The sequence below is a fragment of the Acanthaster planci genome, unplaced genomic scaffold (genome assembly GCF_054643075.1).
Source record: "Acanthaster planci isolate LZ-2023a unplaced genomic scaffold, COTS_SCS Contig54, whole genome shotgun sequence".
Classification (NCBI taxonomy): Eukaryota; Metazoa; Echinodermata; class Asteroidea; order Valvatida; family Acanthasteridae; genus Acanthaster; species Acanthaster planci.
Genome location: NW_028257678.1, coordinates 46584 through 65339, shown reverse-complemented (window position 1 = coordinate 65339; position 18756 = coordinate 46584). Strand labels below are relative to the sequence as shown.

The 18756-nt window shown below is 39.6% G+C and overlaps 2 long non-coding RNA genes across 8 annotated transcripts in view; both read left to right on the top strand.

Moving 5' to 3' along the window:
* Positions 1-10106, top strand: part of LOC110990236 (uncharacterized) — a 28463-nt gene extending 18357 nt beyond the window's left edge. For both annotated transcript variants that reach the window (XR_015423964.1, XR_015423965.1), the window contains 2 exons: positions 5611-5754; positions 7674-10106. This is a non-coding gene — a long non-coding RNA (uncharacterized LOC110990236). The remainder of the gene's footprint in view (positions 1-5610; positions 5755-7673) is intronic.
* Positions 10107-10908: 802 nt separating this feature from the next.
* The window catches only part of LOC147795365 (uncharacterized), a 54421-nt gene continuing 46573 nt past the window's right edge, over positions 10909-18756 (top strand). For 2 of the 6 annotated variants that reach the window (XR_015423967.1, XR_015423971.1), the window contains exons 1-2: positions 10909-11074; positions 18441-18562. This is a non-coding gene — a long non-coding RNA (uncharacterized LOC147795365). Of the gene's footprint in view, positions 11075-12519; positions 12676-18440; positions 18563-18756 lie in introns of all 6 variants that reach the window. The other 4 variants (XR_015423969.1, XR_015423966.1, XR_015423970.1 and 1 more) reach the window with 4 other exon arrangements.

Sequence of the window (18756 nt, the reverse complement as noted above, 5' to 3'; positions counted from 1 at the left end):
ATGTGTATTGCGGACGCAGGAGAAATCTCTAGGAAAACGTCCCATTGTGAGAACAGTGGTTGGTCTGTGTTCGGTGGCGCCTAGGTCAGTGGAAGCCTTGCGTCAGTGTCAAAGTTGGCGGGAGAATTGGCAGGGTTTGCAGCCAGAATCCCGACGTGAGCACTGAAGTGGGAACATGTGGGAGGGAGGTATCCCTTGGATATGTCAGCTTGGTCCAGTAAAATTTATTTGGCGGGAAAGATTGGATCCCTTTCCTTTTACTGGTGTGGAATGTACTTTAGGCTGTTTTGCCTTGGGTAATTCTACTTCAGAGAGATGCAAACTGAACTTGCATGCAATGGGATGCAATGTAGGTTTAATTGATACATAGTGACAACACTGTCGATCTGGTGGGTGTGACTATCCTATTCGGGAGAGAGCAAACCTGAAGGTACCGCATCCGCTAATCGGCTGGTATTCTCGGGCAGATTCTTGTTTCACCGCCAACCCCAAATACTCCCTAAAGTGCAAGGAGTACAAACATGACAAGTATAAGAAATAATGGCTCTGTCCCATCAAGAGACGCTCGCTTGTATAGATTGAATCCAAACGAATAAACTTTGGGTGCTTTTGGGGGAAAAAAAACATGTTTATTCGTGGGTGTTTCACTGTGTGATTTATTTCTACATGGAGACTAAAATGGAGCCTTGGGTGGGTAGAAATAATAAGAATTAAACTTGTGTAGACCAAAACCATGTTTACCCAAGCTGCGGGTTGGGTTGTAGCTGAGAAAGCAGCGGGAATGCATTTTCGTCCCTTCGGGGACTCATCAACCACTTGATTCAAATATGGGTGTAAAGGTATGGTTAGTGAGTGGAATGGCACTCACTAGACGGAAAAGGTGATTACCGTTCCTCTGATATTGATATTTGTGCACAATTAGTTTGAATGGGTTTGTTCATTCAAAAGTGAAATGACAATATTTAGAGCGTAATCAGATTTCTCAGGTGTGGCAGACTGATCGTCCTCCGGGTGGTTCAGTTTGGCTCTGACAATGTTTCTCTTGATAGGTTTGGCTACCTTGTAGGCAACTAAAGGAGGTTTGGGGGAACTTCCTTTAATGTTGGCTTGCCAGAAGTGAGGTGCCAGTGTTTAAGAAGAGCTCCTTTGATGTCTTTGTGTTTCTCATGGGAATTGTGCATAGTAGTAAAGACGAGTGGAAGTTCTTTTTTTGTTTTTCACTTTTCGCTCATTGTGAATCATAGATTCCCGTTGCCGGAAATCAATGGACTGCATCGATCTTTGAATCTCGGCTTGATCATAGCCTCGTTTCAAATGTTTTTCTGCAAAACTTTGTGTTTTTTGTAGAAAAATATTTCTGGCATATCTCAGGATTTCTCCTTTGATAAAGCAGTGGAATACGTGTTGTGGATGGGATGAAGTTCTTTCCAGGTATTGGAACGTTTCCGTTGGTTTTGTGAATACTTTCGTATCCAGGGTACCGTTTGAGAGGAAACACAGACCTTTGAAAATTGTAAGGTCTGGGTAGGTAATGGGAGTTTCGGATTCCTCAAAAGTAAAATTTGAGGGTAGGGTGTAGTTGCTCCATGTGGTTGACGAATTGGGTGAACGAATCGAGTTGGCCATTGTAGACGATGAGAATGTCGTCTCTGAATTTAGCCCAGAAAAGGATTTTGTCCATGGGGGCTGAGATTTCCGACTCAAATTCATGTAAAGCTATGTCGCAAATTTCTGGGCTTGCTACTCATCCCATTGCACATCCGATTTTCTGTCTGAAGAATTTACCTCCAAACTGAAAATAGTTGCAACCTAGAACAAGTTCTAGGAGAGTGCGGATGTAGTTGGATGGGGGTTTGGTTATGGCGTAGCCGAAGTTTGTTGTGTTGTAGGCTTTGCATACCGATTCAATGGCTTGCGCCTGGTGAATGTTGGTGTACATGGAGACAACATCGATGCTTGCCAGGAGTGAGTTTGGGGAAATTTTTCCTTTTCTAGTTTCCGAAACATGTCCGTTGTGTCACGGACATATATGGATTGGGCTGATACTATAGGAAGGAGGAAATAGTCCACATACTCAGAGATCTTGGCTGTTGGACTTGTGCAACCACTGATGATGGGCCTGCCGACAAAGTGTTCACCCGGTGGGGGTGTTTTATGTATTTTCGGAAGAAAGGGCAGCTGATGTGTTGCTCAAGTGGGTCAAGATAGGCATATGTGTGTTTGTCAATGCATTTGTTTTTGAACATGTTAATGAGGACTTGCAATTGGTGAACTTTGAGGGCGGTTTCCTGACACATATCTCTGTCCACTTTTTCGTAGTGCTGGGAGCTGAGATGTTTGAAACCAACGTTCTCCTCGGTTCATGATACAAATGCCTCGGCCTTTGTTGTAAGATTTGATGACAACAGATGGGTTGTCTTTGAGTTTGCGAATAGGTGCCAGTTCAGCTTTGGACTTGTTTGGTTGAGTGCTTCTCAGTCTGATGTAGGCTTATTCCATCTTGGTGGCTTCCAAATAATTGTCAAGTGAATTGCACTGAGTGGTTTGGGGTACTAGGTGTACAGAATTTTGAAAGGCCTTTGTTTCAGAACTTTGTTATGCATAAGAAGTGCAATTCTCATTCGTCTTTAATATTTGTGGATATCATGACGAAGTGAGAGGCGGTTCGTTTTAGCCAGGATGGGAACAAATTTTAAACCTTGACCCAATGCTGTTTTCTCCGTTGGGGAGAGTAAAAGCGTGGAAAGGTTTGTAATAAATTGGTCGCTTTGTTTGGCTTGGTTTTTCTGCTGAGTCGAATGGGATAGCCTTTGGAGATTTGAGCAGTTATGGGCAAATCTATGGGCTTTAGTTTTGTGTTTTCCTTTTTTTATGGAAAGGGTGAATTTTTCTTCTAGTCATGGTAACTGACAAACAGGCTGTTATGGTAAACAGCGAAAAACTCTCTTTAATGGAAGAGGTAGTGGCTCTGAAAGGAGCCGTTGTGTTTGTTGGTGACTAATTAGCGTTTCCGCCTCGAACAGCCATTCTCAGTCACCTTTCGTTGGGGTCATGCGGGTATGGGTAGATAGTACATGTTACCGGGCCATCCCCGACGTTAGTCGGCGTGTTCCGGTGGACGCAATACAGTTAATGCAAGCACAATTAATGCAGACCACACCGTTACCGGGCTACTCTGCCGCCGAGGTTTCTGTACACTGCATGTTGTTCAGTCGAGCACATTCCCCCCCCCCTACACCCGTGACTAGACTCGAACCAGCCGTTCTATGAGAAACAATGATTATGTACAAGCATTCTACCAGATACAACCTTCCCTGTATCCTGTAGCCTGTTCTCGGAAGCCTGCGGGAGACGACTCCACACTTTGCCCGCAGACTTATGCATTAGATGTGCTATGTGTTAATTAATAAACTGGAGGATCCTGCTCGACAAGCCTTTGCTTCTTGGGACTCTCCATCCACACTTCTTTATTTATTCATGACATATTGTAATGGACAGTTATGTAGTAAACAAAGAATGAATGAATGAATGACACCCCCCCGATCGCCATTCACCTAATCTCACTGATGTCTGAGACAATGGTGATCCACGGGCAACCTGCTCCATTTCTGGTCATGCCCTGATGATGACACTGTTCATCCCAGTTCATAAAGTGGCTTGTGACTTGGCTGAAGACTGAATGACTTGTGATGGACTGAACTACCAATGTGCAGCACTGAAGTACGTGTATGACCTGTTATTATGAAGCACTGATGGTCAAGACCAAACTGGAACTGAGATCATATCAAGGTATTAAGACCACATCTAGACTGAGACCAGGGGATACCCAGACCAAGACTGAAACCAGGGGGTACCAAGACTAAGACCAGAGGGTACCCAGACCAAGACTATAGGGGGTACCCAGACCAAAACTATGGGGTACCCAGACTGAGACTAGGGGGTACCAGGCAGACCCAAACAAGGGGCCTACCGAGACCAAGACCATGGGGAACTACCCAGAACAAGATCGGTACCAGGGGTACCGAGACCAGGAGGTACCAAGACTAAGACCAGGGGGTACCCAGACCAAGACTAAGGGGTACACAGACCAAAACTAGAGGTACCAAGACCATGCAGGGGGTACCCAGACTGAGATCATGATAGGGGGTATACCAAGATCTAGACTAGGGGTATCTGAATACAATTGCGGGTGTGTTCCAGCAGAAAGTTTGCTGCACCATGACCACTGCCATGAACTCAATGTAGCCGTCCTCTGTTTTTCACTAAAGTCCTCTGCAAATGCTTAGCCTACCAGGGGTGAGATTTCTAGGAGATTTGTTATGATTTTGGGATTTTTTCATCAGAATTATCCTGATTTCAGGATTTTTTCATCAGAATTATCCTGATTTCAGGATTTTTTCATCAGAATTATCCTGATTTCAGGATTTTTTCCAAATTATCCTGATTTCAGGGTTTTTTCCAAATTATCCTGATTTCAGGGTTTTTTTGTCAGAATTATCCTGATTTCACGATTTCTTTCATCATAATTATCCTGTTTTCAGGATTTTTATAGCGCGCCTTTGTAAATCCTCTGGAAAATGATACCATATTCCTATGCCATGGTGGGGCTTTAAATCTTTTGGTATTTATTTCCTGGATGTTCATTTTCCTCCAGTCTCAGCCCTGGTGTATGGTGTTATAAATTGTGTGAATAAAGGACAAATGTCAAGTACATGTATATAACTGTATATATTTCAATGCATTCTTGGAATGCAGTCTTCCAAAGGCATCTTTTTCAATGTGTCTCAGTTGAATCGCCTTACATTTGAGTGGAATGATTACAAATGAAGCTCAATAGGAATGGTTAATAGAGGAATGATACGGTATTTATAGTCATGTACAAGTCGAACAGTGATCATGAAAGACAGAGAGAGTCGGTTGAATCTTACAAAATACTACATTAATGAGTTAATTGCCATGTGTGATACATGACACTGCTGAAAAAAGCACCAGTTAGAAAAACGGATCCACACATGCTGCTTGCCCTTCCATTTGCTGTTCCTCAAAATCTTCATTTTCAAGCCCCTGACTAATGTCAATTTTTTTTCAACAAAAAGAAAAACTCTCTTGACCTTAACTATCTCTTAATATATTCAGTGCTAAATGCATTTTTTGTCCAGCACTGATGGTTTTGAAGTTTTGTGCGCATATTATATGACAAGCTGTTTTCTCATCAACTTGCAGCAGTGCACCAGATGCTTTTGATGGTCATGCCCAAAGATTTTTTAGCGCTGCGTAGCGGCGCAAGATGGAGAACTTGGCCAAAAGGTGCTATCACCATAGGTGCCATTTGAGTGTGAATGTTAATGCATGGATGCAGGCATACCAGGTGTGCGTGCCTGTCACCTTGCCTGCGCCTGTTGCATAAGCAACGGTATTAACAATTTTGCCACCTTAATTGGCACTGCATTTGAAATCGAACATGTGCACCGATTTGATTTCAGTATGTTTTCTTTAACTTTTCGTAATAAAAAATTGCCAAAACACACATTAATTAAGCATTTTATGCAAACGATTGCTGAAAATTATATGATGTTGGTATTCAAGAATAATGATTTCTCTCCCTTCCAGAGTTCAAGCAGTATTTCCATCACCTGATCCCAAAGCCATGAAGGACAAGCGAATGGGAAAAGTGGTAGCCTATACGCCAGGCCTGAAGAATGGAAAAGGACATGTATGAGCCAGTAGGGTAAATGATGGACAGTCTTTTGTTGTGTAAGGAATTCATACCTTTTTCTTGATAATCAAACAACCGGGAGTGTGCTGGATATTCAAGTGTTTGATCAGTCATCAAATACTTGAATATTTGCTTTTCAAAATCAAGCATTCAGAGGTAGAAATCAGTAAAATAAAAGGGGAAGTAATGAAATCATTCAGTTACAAAATTGCATAAAACAGGTTGCTGGCTCATTATCCCAATTGGTTGAAATATAGTCAGATGTGTAGGTCAGTACATAAATCTGGCATCAGCATGAATCATACACCAAGACATTGTGCACATGTGAATTCCAGAGACTAATGCCTGGCCAGGCACCAGCACTTCAGAGTTTGTACTGGAGCCTCAAATGAGCGGAACATTGAAGTACAATTCTAAAACACTCAATGGAAAAAAGAAGTGTTACTGTAATTATTGAATTGCTTGTTGAATTGCTGAGTTGTATGGTTGAATTAAAACAGTTTCAAAGTTTCTTGTCCTATTTTACATATATGGCTTGTGGCCTCAGAAGAAAGAACCCTCTTCTGATCACTCATAGTTCCTCAAGGAGCATAAACACGCTCTGACTTCATGGCTAGTTTCTGTGTGTAAACTAATACAGGTATACATCGTAGTAGCTGTGCATATGTCCAGCAATAAGGCCAAATTACTCTGACTTGCAGTGTTCCTTTTCTCATGATTTCTGATCTTGCTGTTACTAAGGGAATAAATCACCAATTAGGACCAAACGTGTTTAACTAGGAGACAAATCCCTCAGCTGAAACTCAGGAGGGAAAAACCACTCAGATGAACAAACAGAAATAGTTGGTTGTTGCTGTTTGTTGGAAATTGGGATAGAACCTAATATTTGACTTTAAGGAAGGTTGAAGTTAGCCTCACAAACAACTAACTCTGTGTGATGTACAAGGACACTTCCTACTCTAAGAGAAGTGCAGGTGTTTGCCAAGTCTCTCATCAGAGTCCTTCCACTGACGGTTTGTGTACAGACAAGGGGCCACTTAAATTTTCAATGTTTTTTAAATTTCGATTTTTTAATATTTTTTGATCCACCTACCCACCCCAATTTTGTTTAAAAAAATTGAATTTTCATCCAGTAGGTGTACATTATACATGCATTTGATATAAATTCATATACATGTAAAAATCTATAATGCAACACAGTATGACAAGATGATGGCTGGCATTGCAATAAATGATCGTGATCGATCACGCACGCAACAGCATGCCATGTCCAATCCACTAAAAAATGGATCTCCCAAGGTACGGCTACGCCTACAGTCAATTACCGCGTCTCCATGCACATGCATACATGTACATGTATGCATTTCTATTGAAACAGAGACGTAGATCTAGCTCTAGCCAACAGATTGGGATGCAGTTTGCTGCTGTCTGGTTAGTCTTAGATACAAGGTGATGAACATATCACCATTATTAGTAACTGGTTATATAGTAGGTTAATATAACACGCCTGGTACCCTGCTACATTTGTCTTTTATCACCGCTGCAAGCGCCCACCTTCCAAGTCTTAGAGTAAAAAACCACCTCATTCCATGATGTTTCACACATTCATAATAATGCACAGGAAGGGTTAATCTGTCTGTATATGGAAACAAAGTTAATAAAGATTGCATTTTGGGAATGCTGGCGTGGCGTGCATGCTACGTGTATTTCAGGCAAGTCAGAAAAATAAGTTTTTCTGGATTTTAATATGAAAAGTAAATTTCGATTTTCAATTTATTTCCTTGACCCATCCACCCACTATTTAAAAAAAAAAGTCAAAATTTAAAAAACACTGACAATTTTGAGTGGCCCCTTAGAAAGACCAGTGTCCATTGCTGGAAAATCACCTGGCAAACCATTCACCCTTGCTCAATTTGTAATTCACTCATTTGTTTTTTACTGCCTGGTCTTGTCACAGGAGGAGTACTATCACATCTTGGCTGAGAAGATCTACAAGATCCAGAAGGAGCTGTGGGAGAAGCGACAGAATAGGAAGCAGGAGGTACTGATACTGCCGCTGGAGGCATCCCCATTAATGCAGCAGCGCTGCTGCCCCAGCCTCAGCCTCCCCCTAACTGCCCAGACCAGTATGTCCACTGGGAAAATGTAGCTCTTTCAACCAACGTGTATCAGAATTATGCTGTACATAACGAAATGTATATGGTCTTTAAGGGTTATTTTGATGTCAGTGTTGCTTTGGCTCAGCAATGAAAAGTGGACTAGTAGAATGGGGCGTCAGGTTGGCATAGTGACACTTTTGTCACCTTCCACTTCTGTGAATCCAGCCCAGGTTATCATATGGATTTTTCAGTCTTTACTTAACTTTGTGGGGTTTTCTCTATAATGTTCACGTGGAGTTTTCTCTTCCACTTCTAAAACGGAACACGGTCCTCATATATTTGCAGTTGTAATTTGAAGTTGTAGATCATCACATTTCTGAAGTGGTTACTGGCAGCCCTTTGAAAAACATGCTGGAGATTATATTGATACCATCAATAAATAAAGCGGGAGTTTTTATAATTTTATTGTTGTTGAAATTACACAGGGGAAATGGTATTGTTTATGGTAGCAGGGCCAGGTTTCCTTCAGTTTATTTCTAAATGTGGTCATAATACAGACTGATCGTTTGTGGTTCACTCAAGGAAGTCTGTATACAGGTTAACATAAATTTGGTGTGTGATTTCTACTTACAGTTTTATTTCAATTCCAAACATCTGTAACTTTTTAAGTTATCACTGAATAGTCAAGACCTTTTCTTTATTTGTAGTTTTCTGAAGGCTTTTATTTTACTTCATATTTGAACAGTGATGTCATCCATAGACCATCGTGCAATTTTAATGACTGCAGATGAATTGACTCAGAGTGTGTACAAAATGCAGATGTAAAACAAAAATTGTACGATGTAAACAACAAATAAAAGTGTAATGCAAACGTGAATTTTATGTTTTGAAACGCATTCCATATCTCAGTATGTGGAATGAAGATGTCAATTGTACTCATAGTCAGTAAATGTAACTAACTCAAGCCTAAAATTGTATTTGTAATAGGAGCTTCACTCATTAGGTGCTTCTGGAAAATGCCAGAAATATTTTTTTCCGCACACAACTGTTCTTTCTTATTATCTTGATCAGGACTTGAACAAAGCTTTTGCCACAAATAAATTACGTTGCTAATTTGATAGACTAACTAACAGATATTTACATGTATGTACATAGGGTCTGCTGCTTGACAAAGAGAAAACAAATGAAATGGGAAGGGGGAGGTTCAACAGCAACTCTTAAACTTGAAGGTCCCTTTTTCATGAATGTCTGTATTTAAACAAGATATGCTCTTATTTTTATTTTTCTAAATCCACTTTGGATGTAACCATGATCTGGCCATCTATATACACAGGTAGGCCTACAAGTTAATGGTTTCAAACTTCAAGCATACCTTGACTCGATCAACTCAACTGACATTTAAACATGTCAGTGCTCTTTTTGTTTTGTTTTTCAAGCACACACAAAGTCTGAGTCTGTGGAGGTACACTGTGTGTTGAATTTGAACTTGGCAGCCATGCATATATGTCCCTGTTGTAGTATGTACCACTCCATGGGCATGTCCCACATTGTTGAAAAGTATGAGGTTGTGGTAAGAAATGTGTGACAAATACTCTTCAAATGACTGGTGTAAATCAGTATTTGTGGTATTTGGCTGTGTTGGTGGCCATATCTTACCCTTTTCAAGAGCTGAAATTTTTGGCCAAAAATTAGACCCACCTGCAAGTGGACAAGAGGAAAGGGGTGGAAGATTTGAGAAGTAAATTGCTATTCATGTTTATTCGTTTCCACTTGTTTGATTTTTTTTAAATAAACAGACTATTCACTATCCGATTTGCCATACTTGGTCTTGAAAGTCAGCGATTTGAGTCTTAAGATGGCAACACCTTGCGATAGAAGAATAAAATAGAAAGCTTAAGGCTTTAGTACTGAACAGGTCCAGTCTCCCTCAGGAAACTTCCAAGTGCCTTTAGTCTATGCATTTTGTATTCCAAAATGGTCCACCAATCAAAAATGGGCTTGTTTATGTGTCAGGCTTATGTAAAATAAATACAAGCCCTTTGCCTTTTAGACATTTTGGAGAAATATGGGTTAGAGAGTACAGATTTGATCTTGTATGACCTGTTCTATGCCACTTAAGGTCAATACACTTGAGGCAAACCAAGGGAATCTGTGTGCACAAAATAATTTTGAATTCTAGATGAGTACTCCATGTACTTTTTGTAATTCCTGTAATCAGTGTAAAAGTCGGAGGATTTTATTGAATGAAATAAAATGTGTGGCCTGAGACATTAATAAGTCCATGATTTGAACTGCACTTTATTTCTCCTTTTTTGCAACTTTTTCTTCCTCTTAAGTTACTTGTATATATAAGAAACCTGGAAGTTATGCCTTATGGATACTCTCATTGAAAAGTGCTCCAGAAATTTAAGAAGCTATTAAAGGAAAAATGATTTAATGAGGACACCCCCAACGAATATGAAGATTTTTAAAAGGTATAGCTCAATTTTTTTTCCCTGAATGAAAGAATAAGATAAAAAAATAAATCTGTGGTTTACATCGAATTGTATTGTGGAAATATTTCATTTTCTGAAACGGGATGGGGGAGGGCACTGCATTCATCAGCATTAAACTAAAAAAAAAAAAATAATGGTAGAAGGGCGTTAACGCTGAGGTATTTTCAAGCAGTTTAATTTGATTTACTCACTTTTCCCCAATGTAAAAACTGTGATATAGACACAAAACGAGAGAGAGGGCTCTCTGATTGGAAAAATACTCAAAGAAACCCCGGTCAGAGGCAAAAGCAAGGATAACGCAAAACAGTTTCAAAACAGCGGTCCCAAATCCCATTTGCGATTTTCACCCACTTTTTTTCTTTCTTTCCCCAGGAGGAGATGGCGAACACCCCTTCCTCTTGTAACATGTGCACATGCACGAACTTGAGAGCGCGCCTCTTGTACTACCTGACCTCCAAGTCACTGCTCTGTGAACATGTACGTCGCGTGTAGTGACTTGGACCATAGACCTGGAGGAGAAAATGCTTGGCCCGGACGTTCTTGAAGCTCAAGTAGTCTAGTTGGCGCAACTGGCCTATTCCGATTGAGGGCGCTGTGCATAGTTATGTCCCGCCATGATTGTACGGCGTTCGAAGTTTTACTTTTCGCGTTTTGTAAAAACTTCATGATTTTTACCACAAAAAGGACGTCATTGGTGAAGTGTTGGACAGCCTATGGAACCATATTTCCATATAAACAACTCAAAAGATGGCAAATTGATGCAGGTAAGTTAAAAACCACTTTTTGTTTTCAGGACTTGCTAACGTTTTGACATACAATGTAGCATGGTGCACTCTGCCTAGTCGCTAGTCGGTGCTGAGGCCCACCGTGCATGCCTACTGTTTACTGCGCACCGTGTGGTGTGGTGTCAGTCATTTGTAAAAGTGTAGGACTAACGTTACCTAGCCCAGTGGATGTCGTCTACAAATTACAATACAGTGGAAATGTACTTCCAGTAGGTATGACATGTATGGTACCCAGAAGTTAAAAATGTATAAAATTATATAAAGTTTGAAACCAGAGAAATTCAGTGGTACAAACTGTAAGGTCATACAATGTTTCTATGGGAAGTTACAACCCTTTGAAGTTTCAAAGTGATCAGAGCCTTCTGCTGGGCATTTTGCTGTGACAGGCAGACCCAAGTACACATGCATTGTTTAAAATGCGGTTCACAAATTGTACACTAAAAATACTTTATTTCTACTGGAAAGAATAGCTAGCCAACATGTATGACAATACAGGACATTTGATGTTGTAGGGACTGTTGTAATACTGCGCATCACAACTGCGCGCGTGTATTTCCCCATTCACAAATATTGGCGATCGCGGTCTCGTGTTTCCACTGTTGCACTCTGGGATAGCTTGATGTTCCCCCGCTGCGTGGTGGTGTATTTTTGTCCTACATTGATAATAGCTGTTCAACATCGAAATCCGCATGAAAATTGGCTGATTTTTAAGCCAAAAACGCCAATGTTCAGGTAAGGAATAGATTTTTCTTGGTTTTAGGGTGAAGGGGTTGTGTGAATGTGGATGAATGCATTTTTAATCAATAGAACGGCATTGAAACTACTTGAAACAGCTTACCTCACGTGGGTATAGTACATGTACATCGCACACGATCGCAATTGATTTTTATGTTGGGACTCACGCTTCAACTTTCGATTATCATGGCCTGATGGATATGTTGTGCAAGTGGTAGTTACTCATTTAAACATAATGGTGATCACTCATTAGTAAGACGCCACCAACATCATAGTTGAGGCTGTTCCATTATGTATGCTCACTCCCTGCTTATTGAATGGAGTTATTTGCTTTGATTTTTAAACATTTTAAAATTATTTTTGTTTGTTTTTGAATTAGTTCCAAAATCTTTGGAAGTAATTGTTTTATTCTAGAAATATTTTCTGATAGGTATAGGCATACGTTTTCCTATCATTTTCATTTCTCCATGACATAACTTTGTTATACTTGGTCAATTATTGTAATTCCAATCCCTGGCTCTCGTGGGAAAGAACGATTGTTAAAAACACTTGGTTTGGGCTGAAGGAATTCTTAGTGACAGGGGTTGTGTTTTCTTGTGCAAATGGGAGTGTTCTATTTTTTTAATCAATTTAATTATTTTTGTATTTTATTATTTTACCAGTATGATTAACTTATTTTACCATTACAGACTTTGACTGCCATCCAGGGCTGGGTACCATCCATCAAAATGGGAGTGACTTTAGAAGTATGGCGTCTCGGAGTTGGCCTCTTCTCTGCACATTCATCCAAAGCTCGATGTCAACATTCTTCAAGTGAAGCGACAGGGAGTACATTTACCTTTAGTGTAGGTACTGGTTGCAGAACCTTTCTGGTAATTGTCCTAAGTGTATCTATGGGAAAGGCAGCCTTCAGTTGTATATCAATTCGTTATGAACCACTTCGAGTTTGTGGAGACATTGAACTCAATCCTGGACCAATGCCTCCAACATCACTTGATATGGACTTGATATCACTTGATATGAAACTTTCAAAGTCTGTAGCTTTGCTGTTCAAGGCCGGGTTTTCACTATTTTGGTGTCGTTTTGTGCAGAATTATACATGTACACTCTGTATAGCTTCATTGTAACGACTTAAAAAAAGTAAATTAACAAAGCAATCTTTTTGATGTCAGTGCCTTTTTGTAGGGTCTTACCATTATTTTTGCAATTTTAAGCAATAAACCCCCATAGCAAGCGTGATACTGTACAAAACATAAATGTAAAAATGGTTCATGCAAAAAGAAAAACAAACTGGAAAATACAAAACTGAACAATATTATGTCAGTAGAAGTTATCTAAAAAAACTTGTATAGAAACACATTCAGAAAGAATAAAAAGACATTTAAAAGTGTTATGGAATTCAAGCCTTATGGAAAAGAACAAATGTGATGAAAGTAGCTATAAACTTATAAAAGTGAATGTAAAAAAACATGAATCAAGGTTGTTAAAACCAATATAGTTTTGAAAGACTGTTATCATCCGCAAGCGCAATGGCGACTTTTGCCTGATTCACATCACATCAGCCTTCTTTGCAAAGCTTTATTTTCCCCTGTGTGAGATCTTGCGGAAGAAGGCAAACTGGAAATGTTGGTAAAAAAAGAACAAAAAGTTCATGAATGCAGCATTTACGTTCCTCCAAGTTCTCTTTGTGAGAAAATATAATTTTTGAGGAAGTTGGTCTACATTTGCAAAAACAAAGGACAAAAATTACCTTAGAAACCTTGTTCCGCCACCGATTTTAACAATTTAAAAGCCTGAGTGTTGCAACTTACATGTAATCTTGCTCATCAGTAGATGGCTGCATTTTTCGACTTGGTTTGTCAAGCGAGGGCAGGCAAACAAAAATTGTACCAGTTACTGCATCTAGCGCCATCTAAGTGAATATGGCAGCGCGCACGACGGTCAGCGGTTTGGTTGGTCTGATTTTGTCTGCTTTTGCAAGAAGGGAGCTACATTTTTGAAATTATCTCAACATTTAATGAAAGAAAGACTTATGAATATTTAAGAGTAATTATCCCCTCATGAACAAGACCAGAGAACTGAACTCAGGGACAGGTGGACACTTGCAGTCTAACTTTGTTGATTGGCCTGAGCAGCCATTTATTGAACTTGACACATTTCAGGTTCTCACCCAAAGCTGGTGAAGCGGAACTGCAAATATCTTACATGTGTTCAGGTAAAGTATAGATATTCAGCTAAATGTACAGAGATTGTTCCCACCTGTAACTGGTGGAGCAACTCACGTCAGCAAAATCAGCAAAATGTATAAAGATATCAGCAAAATGTACGAAAAAGCAATTATCAGCATTTGTTTCCACCCAAAGCAGATGGAGTGGTAAATCATTTTGGAGTGTTCCTGTGCAGTACAAAGCCTTCGATATGCAAATTCAAACAGCAATTACAAATTACAGAATACAAAATTACCCAATTATCATGAACAAATTAACAAGGATCCAGTCAAGTATACAATATCTTTTGGGCCAACCATCCTAAGTCATCAATATCAAACGCTGTGATTGGACAGCAATTTCCATGAAGTGCGGCCTGACTTGGGCCTGCACTGGCTTGCTGGAATATCAGTCAACTAATAAGCATTTTCAAAAACCACTAACAACTATTTACGTCTAACGACAGAATTGGTGAGTACCAAATGGCTTTTCTTAATTTGGCCCTTAATAATCTAGTGCTTCCCCCAATTAAGGAAGGGGTCAGGTATTTCCTTTCGGCACATTCCCCGAAGTGTCGTTAATAATAATACAGTGACTTGAAAACTGAGGGCAATTTTTAGGTCCCTGAATGAAATTGGCACCAACATCAACTAAAGTCGGTGACTTTGCCAATTCTGAGGAGGGCGAAGAACCCCCCTAAAACCATTAACCCTAACTCCCTAGGGTACATGTACAAAATTATATTAAAATTGGGGGATTCAGGACCGTTAGGGTTGAGGCAAAAAGGGGCGAAATTCCCTTCTAGCTTCTTAAACCTGGCAACCGAGTACAGGAATTAGGGGATCGCTGTCGATTACTCTAGAATTAGCAAAGTGGACTACCGACAGAAAGTGCATCAAAATTTTTTGCAAAGCAACAAAAGAGGCATTGAAGTAAGCTACCTGTACGGCTGACAGGTGGTGGCACTGAACAGGGTGGAGGAGGGTTGTTTTTGCAAAAACAGACAGAGTTTTCTCTTCGCCAACCAAACGCCTCGGCTACTCAAGCAAAAGTGACCAGGAGTTCTCTCCAGAGCTACTAACATCGTAAGGTCACGCCAGTAACTAGTTCAAGCCATTAAATCACCGTGCAAACAACCGTGAGTGACCACTACTGACCCACTTAGTGACAAGGATCCTCCAATGTCCCATGGTGATAAATTATCTAAAGCTGCAATTTATTTTGCCTCAAATTGATTAAGAGCTGGAATAGCTTGTTTGGGACAGAGCAATATTCAATTGAAAAAGGACAGTTTCGTGTGACGGCAAAATAAGAGATGTCTTAACTTGGATGTGGGTGTTATACATGTACATGTACCTTTGTCAAGAACTGCAAGATTTGTATAAACCTTACAGTTCTGGAAGTAGTGTAAATGGTAAATGAAGACAAGGTCCAACCTGAGGCTGAGCTAAAGACTACCCATACAAAATGCAGTAATTGGAAGAAAAACCAAACCAACCAATAATGGCAACTTTTATTTATATTCAATGTTTAACCTTACAAGTGTCTTTGTTAAACAGCTACCGTAGCCTGGGCCTATTTGACTACATTTTCATGATTAGAAATGTTAACAGTCTCCTCCTTTATTTCTGATTACTTAGACTGGCTTTTTTTACCCATACTGCCCTTACAGACAAAACGTCATACAAGACCTACATGTACTGTACCTTAGCAAAAAATGTCATTCAAATGGGTATATACGTGTATAGCACTACACTGATGTTATACACCACTGTAAAAACAGGGTGTTGGTAAAAGTCGGAGGTAGCCAGAGGTAGTCGGAGGTACATAAACAGAAAGAAGTTATTTTATTCTAATAAAACATTAACAAAATTAACAATAACGATTACAAAATATCCTCATTTGTGTAGGGTGTCAGAATGGAGGTATAATCAACTGCGCCTGCAACAGTATTCACATGCCGGATTACTCGAAAATGTATGAAAATGACAAAGAATTTCTTTAATTAATGCCTACATGTATGTATCAGGTGCGTGTTATTTTGTTTCCTTATTTACCCACCCTGACAACCGTAAATCATCCTAAATGGAATAATACGTCAGGCCGGAGTTAGCAATCAACCAACTCTTCACTTGATTTCTGCACGTGTATGGGTCAACCCGGAGGTTGAGTAAAAGTAGTTCAAACATACGGTACTTGAAAAATTATCAAAAATTACAAAATGTCTGAAATAAATGCCACAAGTGTTTTTCTCTTTATTTATTGACCAAAATATCCGTAAAATGTTCTCCATGGCATAGCATGTCAGGCGGGAGGTAATACATGTTGTGTAATATACAAACTATGATATGGTACATGTACATGTAACTCAATTTCCGGCATGAACGGGACGACCTGGAAGTTGATTTAAAGTACATGGAATTCAAACTACTGTAACTTGAAAAATCATCAAATACATGTATGACATTATTCAGGATGAATTCTTATAGAAGAAATCATTATTTTATTTCTTCATTAAATTTTAGGGCAGTTGTTTTGTGTGTGTACATGTCCAGTGCATGGCGGCGCTAAAAAGGTACAAAAATAACCATGTATCGAGGCAGGCTGGCAGGGGGTCACAGGGTCATTGCAACAGGTAACTTTTGAGTTGTTGTGCATTGTAAAACATTACACTTTTTGTGTAGGTAGGTGAAAAGGAGAGGCAGTGAAGGATAGGATAAAGGAGACGGGGGTAGAGATGTAAAGTGGTTAAACTGGGGAGCCATAAAGATGAGAGACTCAGGAAGTAAAAAACTGCTTGTGTGATATTAACCTCATTTATGTCTTTCATTGGAACTCTTGCTCACAACAGAGTGAATTTTGTTAGCTTGTAGCTACATGTATAAAACTGAACGTGAAGCTTGCTGTGGAGCTCCTTGTCAATCAGTGTTGGTCATTGGAGGATTCCAAAAGATAATGTATGATAAGGAATCTAATGTTCACAATTCAAGATACACACTTGGCAAATTTTGAACTTTTTTTCTGTGAAAAGAAATAAGCAAACTTTACTTGATTTCATTTTACAAATATATGTACATCTAAGTCGTAATGTCAAAGTACACTGTTGAATTATTTTTATTGGCGACAGAGGCAATTAATTTGTGGTTACATGACACCGGGGAAGATTAGAGAATTAGCCTGTGAAATAACAGAAGCATCTTTGAAGGATCTTCCCGTATGTTAACAACTGTTTACATGAAAATTAAATTGCCTGTTATTTTAAATGTCTCATCAATATTTTTACAATTAGTTCTTTGATAACTTCCTTTGAACAGAAGAACTAACAAATTCAGCTTTTGCATTGAGCTCGAAAACAGAGTTCAGTCAATGCAGATTCATTCCGCTGAATTTGCTTTAAATCCTTCCAACATCGACAACATCAAGTCTGGGCATTTGCTTCGCAGAGGGGGGCAAGGTGATCGCTGCCCCCTTCTTGCTTAAAAAAGGGCAGTTTCCCAGAGGAAGTTCTTATGATGCCCATTGATCTACATGCAGAAATTCCTACCACTGGACCATAAGGTTTCGAAGGCCAAGTCTCACAGCTCTTGTATTGCAGACACATCCAGTGACTGGCATTCAGCAGCTGACTACATATTCCAACCTTTGAAACACACTCAATATGGAGCCAATCAAGACATCCCTCGCAGAACAACATCTTTTTGGATTCTTGTGGTTTGTTACAATCATCAGTGATGTAACAAGTGGACCGTGTTACCTCTACTAAACTATTTCTGATATTCACGTAGTACATGTACATGTAGGTCATGGTGTTGCCATCATTTGGGGGTTGGCGAGATATAGGAAGTGCAGACACTGACAAATTGGTATCTTTGCGAAAACTCCTATGATTCCTGCAATCTTTTTGGGTTGAGTCTAGACTTGGTTGCCAACTATTTGGTCTTCAGACTTCTGTTACAACCAGTGGTCTTTATTGATTAGCCTTTGTTTTATACATGTAGTTTGACAGACGTTTATCTTATGTTGTTCATACCATGGTTACAGAGTAGAAGATGAATTAAGTTTTACAATAGTTTGCCTAAGAATGTACAATGTCAAGCAGAAAGATAAAGCACACGTTAAAGAACAACATTTAGGTAAAGGGTGAAGCATGAATTTACCTTTGTACCCTAACCTCTTGACAGACATATATATTATAACATAGGACAATACAAGACATGAAAATGTGTTTTGGCAATGATACACACTGACAAACACTGACAGGCAGGAGATAATACAACGCATTAAAATCCAATTCTAGTCAGTACAAGTGATGTATTCAGAAAGAATTAGATTACAAAATCTTGGTAAATAATTTTTGTTGAGTAAATAATTGAATCCACTGTAATTTGCCATTTTCTACCTAGACAGCTGTTAACAAGTTAGCATCCAGCCTGTTCCTACTTATTCATCTCTTTGCCATCAACCTCTTAAGACAACATCACTAATTGATTAAGAGAAGAGTTACAATGTATGCATCCACAAATTGGTAAGTTTATTTCCATTCCTGGGCAGTGTAGGATTTTCATTACAGCTCATCAATGAAAAGTACTTGCGTTTCATTAATGAATCCTGAGTTTATATTCCCTTTGTCTCAGTCACAAAAATAAGAGGAGCGCCCGGAGTGCTGCGCTGATTTGCAGGCATGACTTGCCGCGCAGCGGTGGCCCCGGGCTAGGCTGC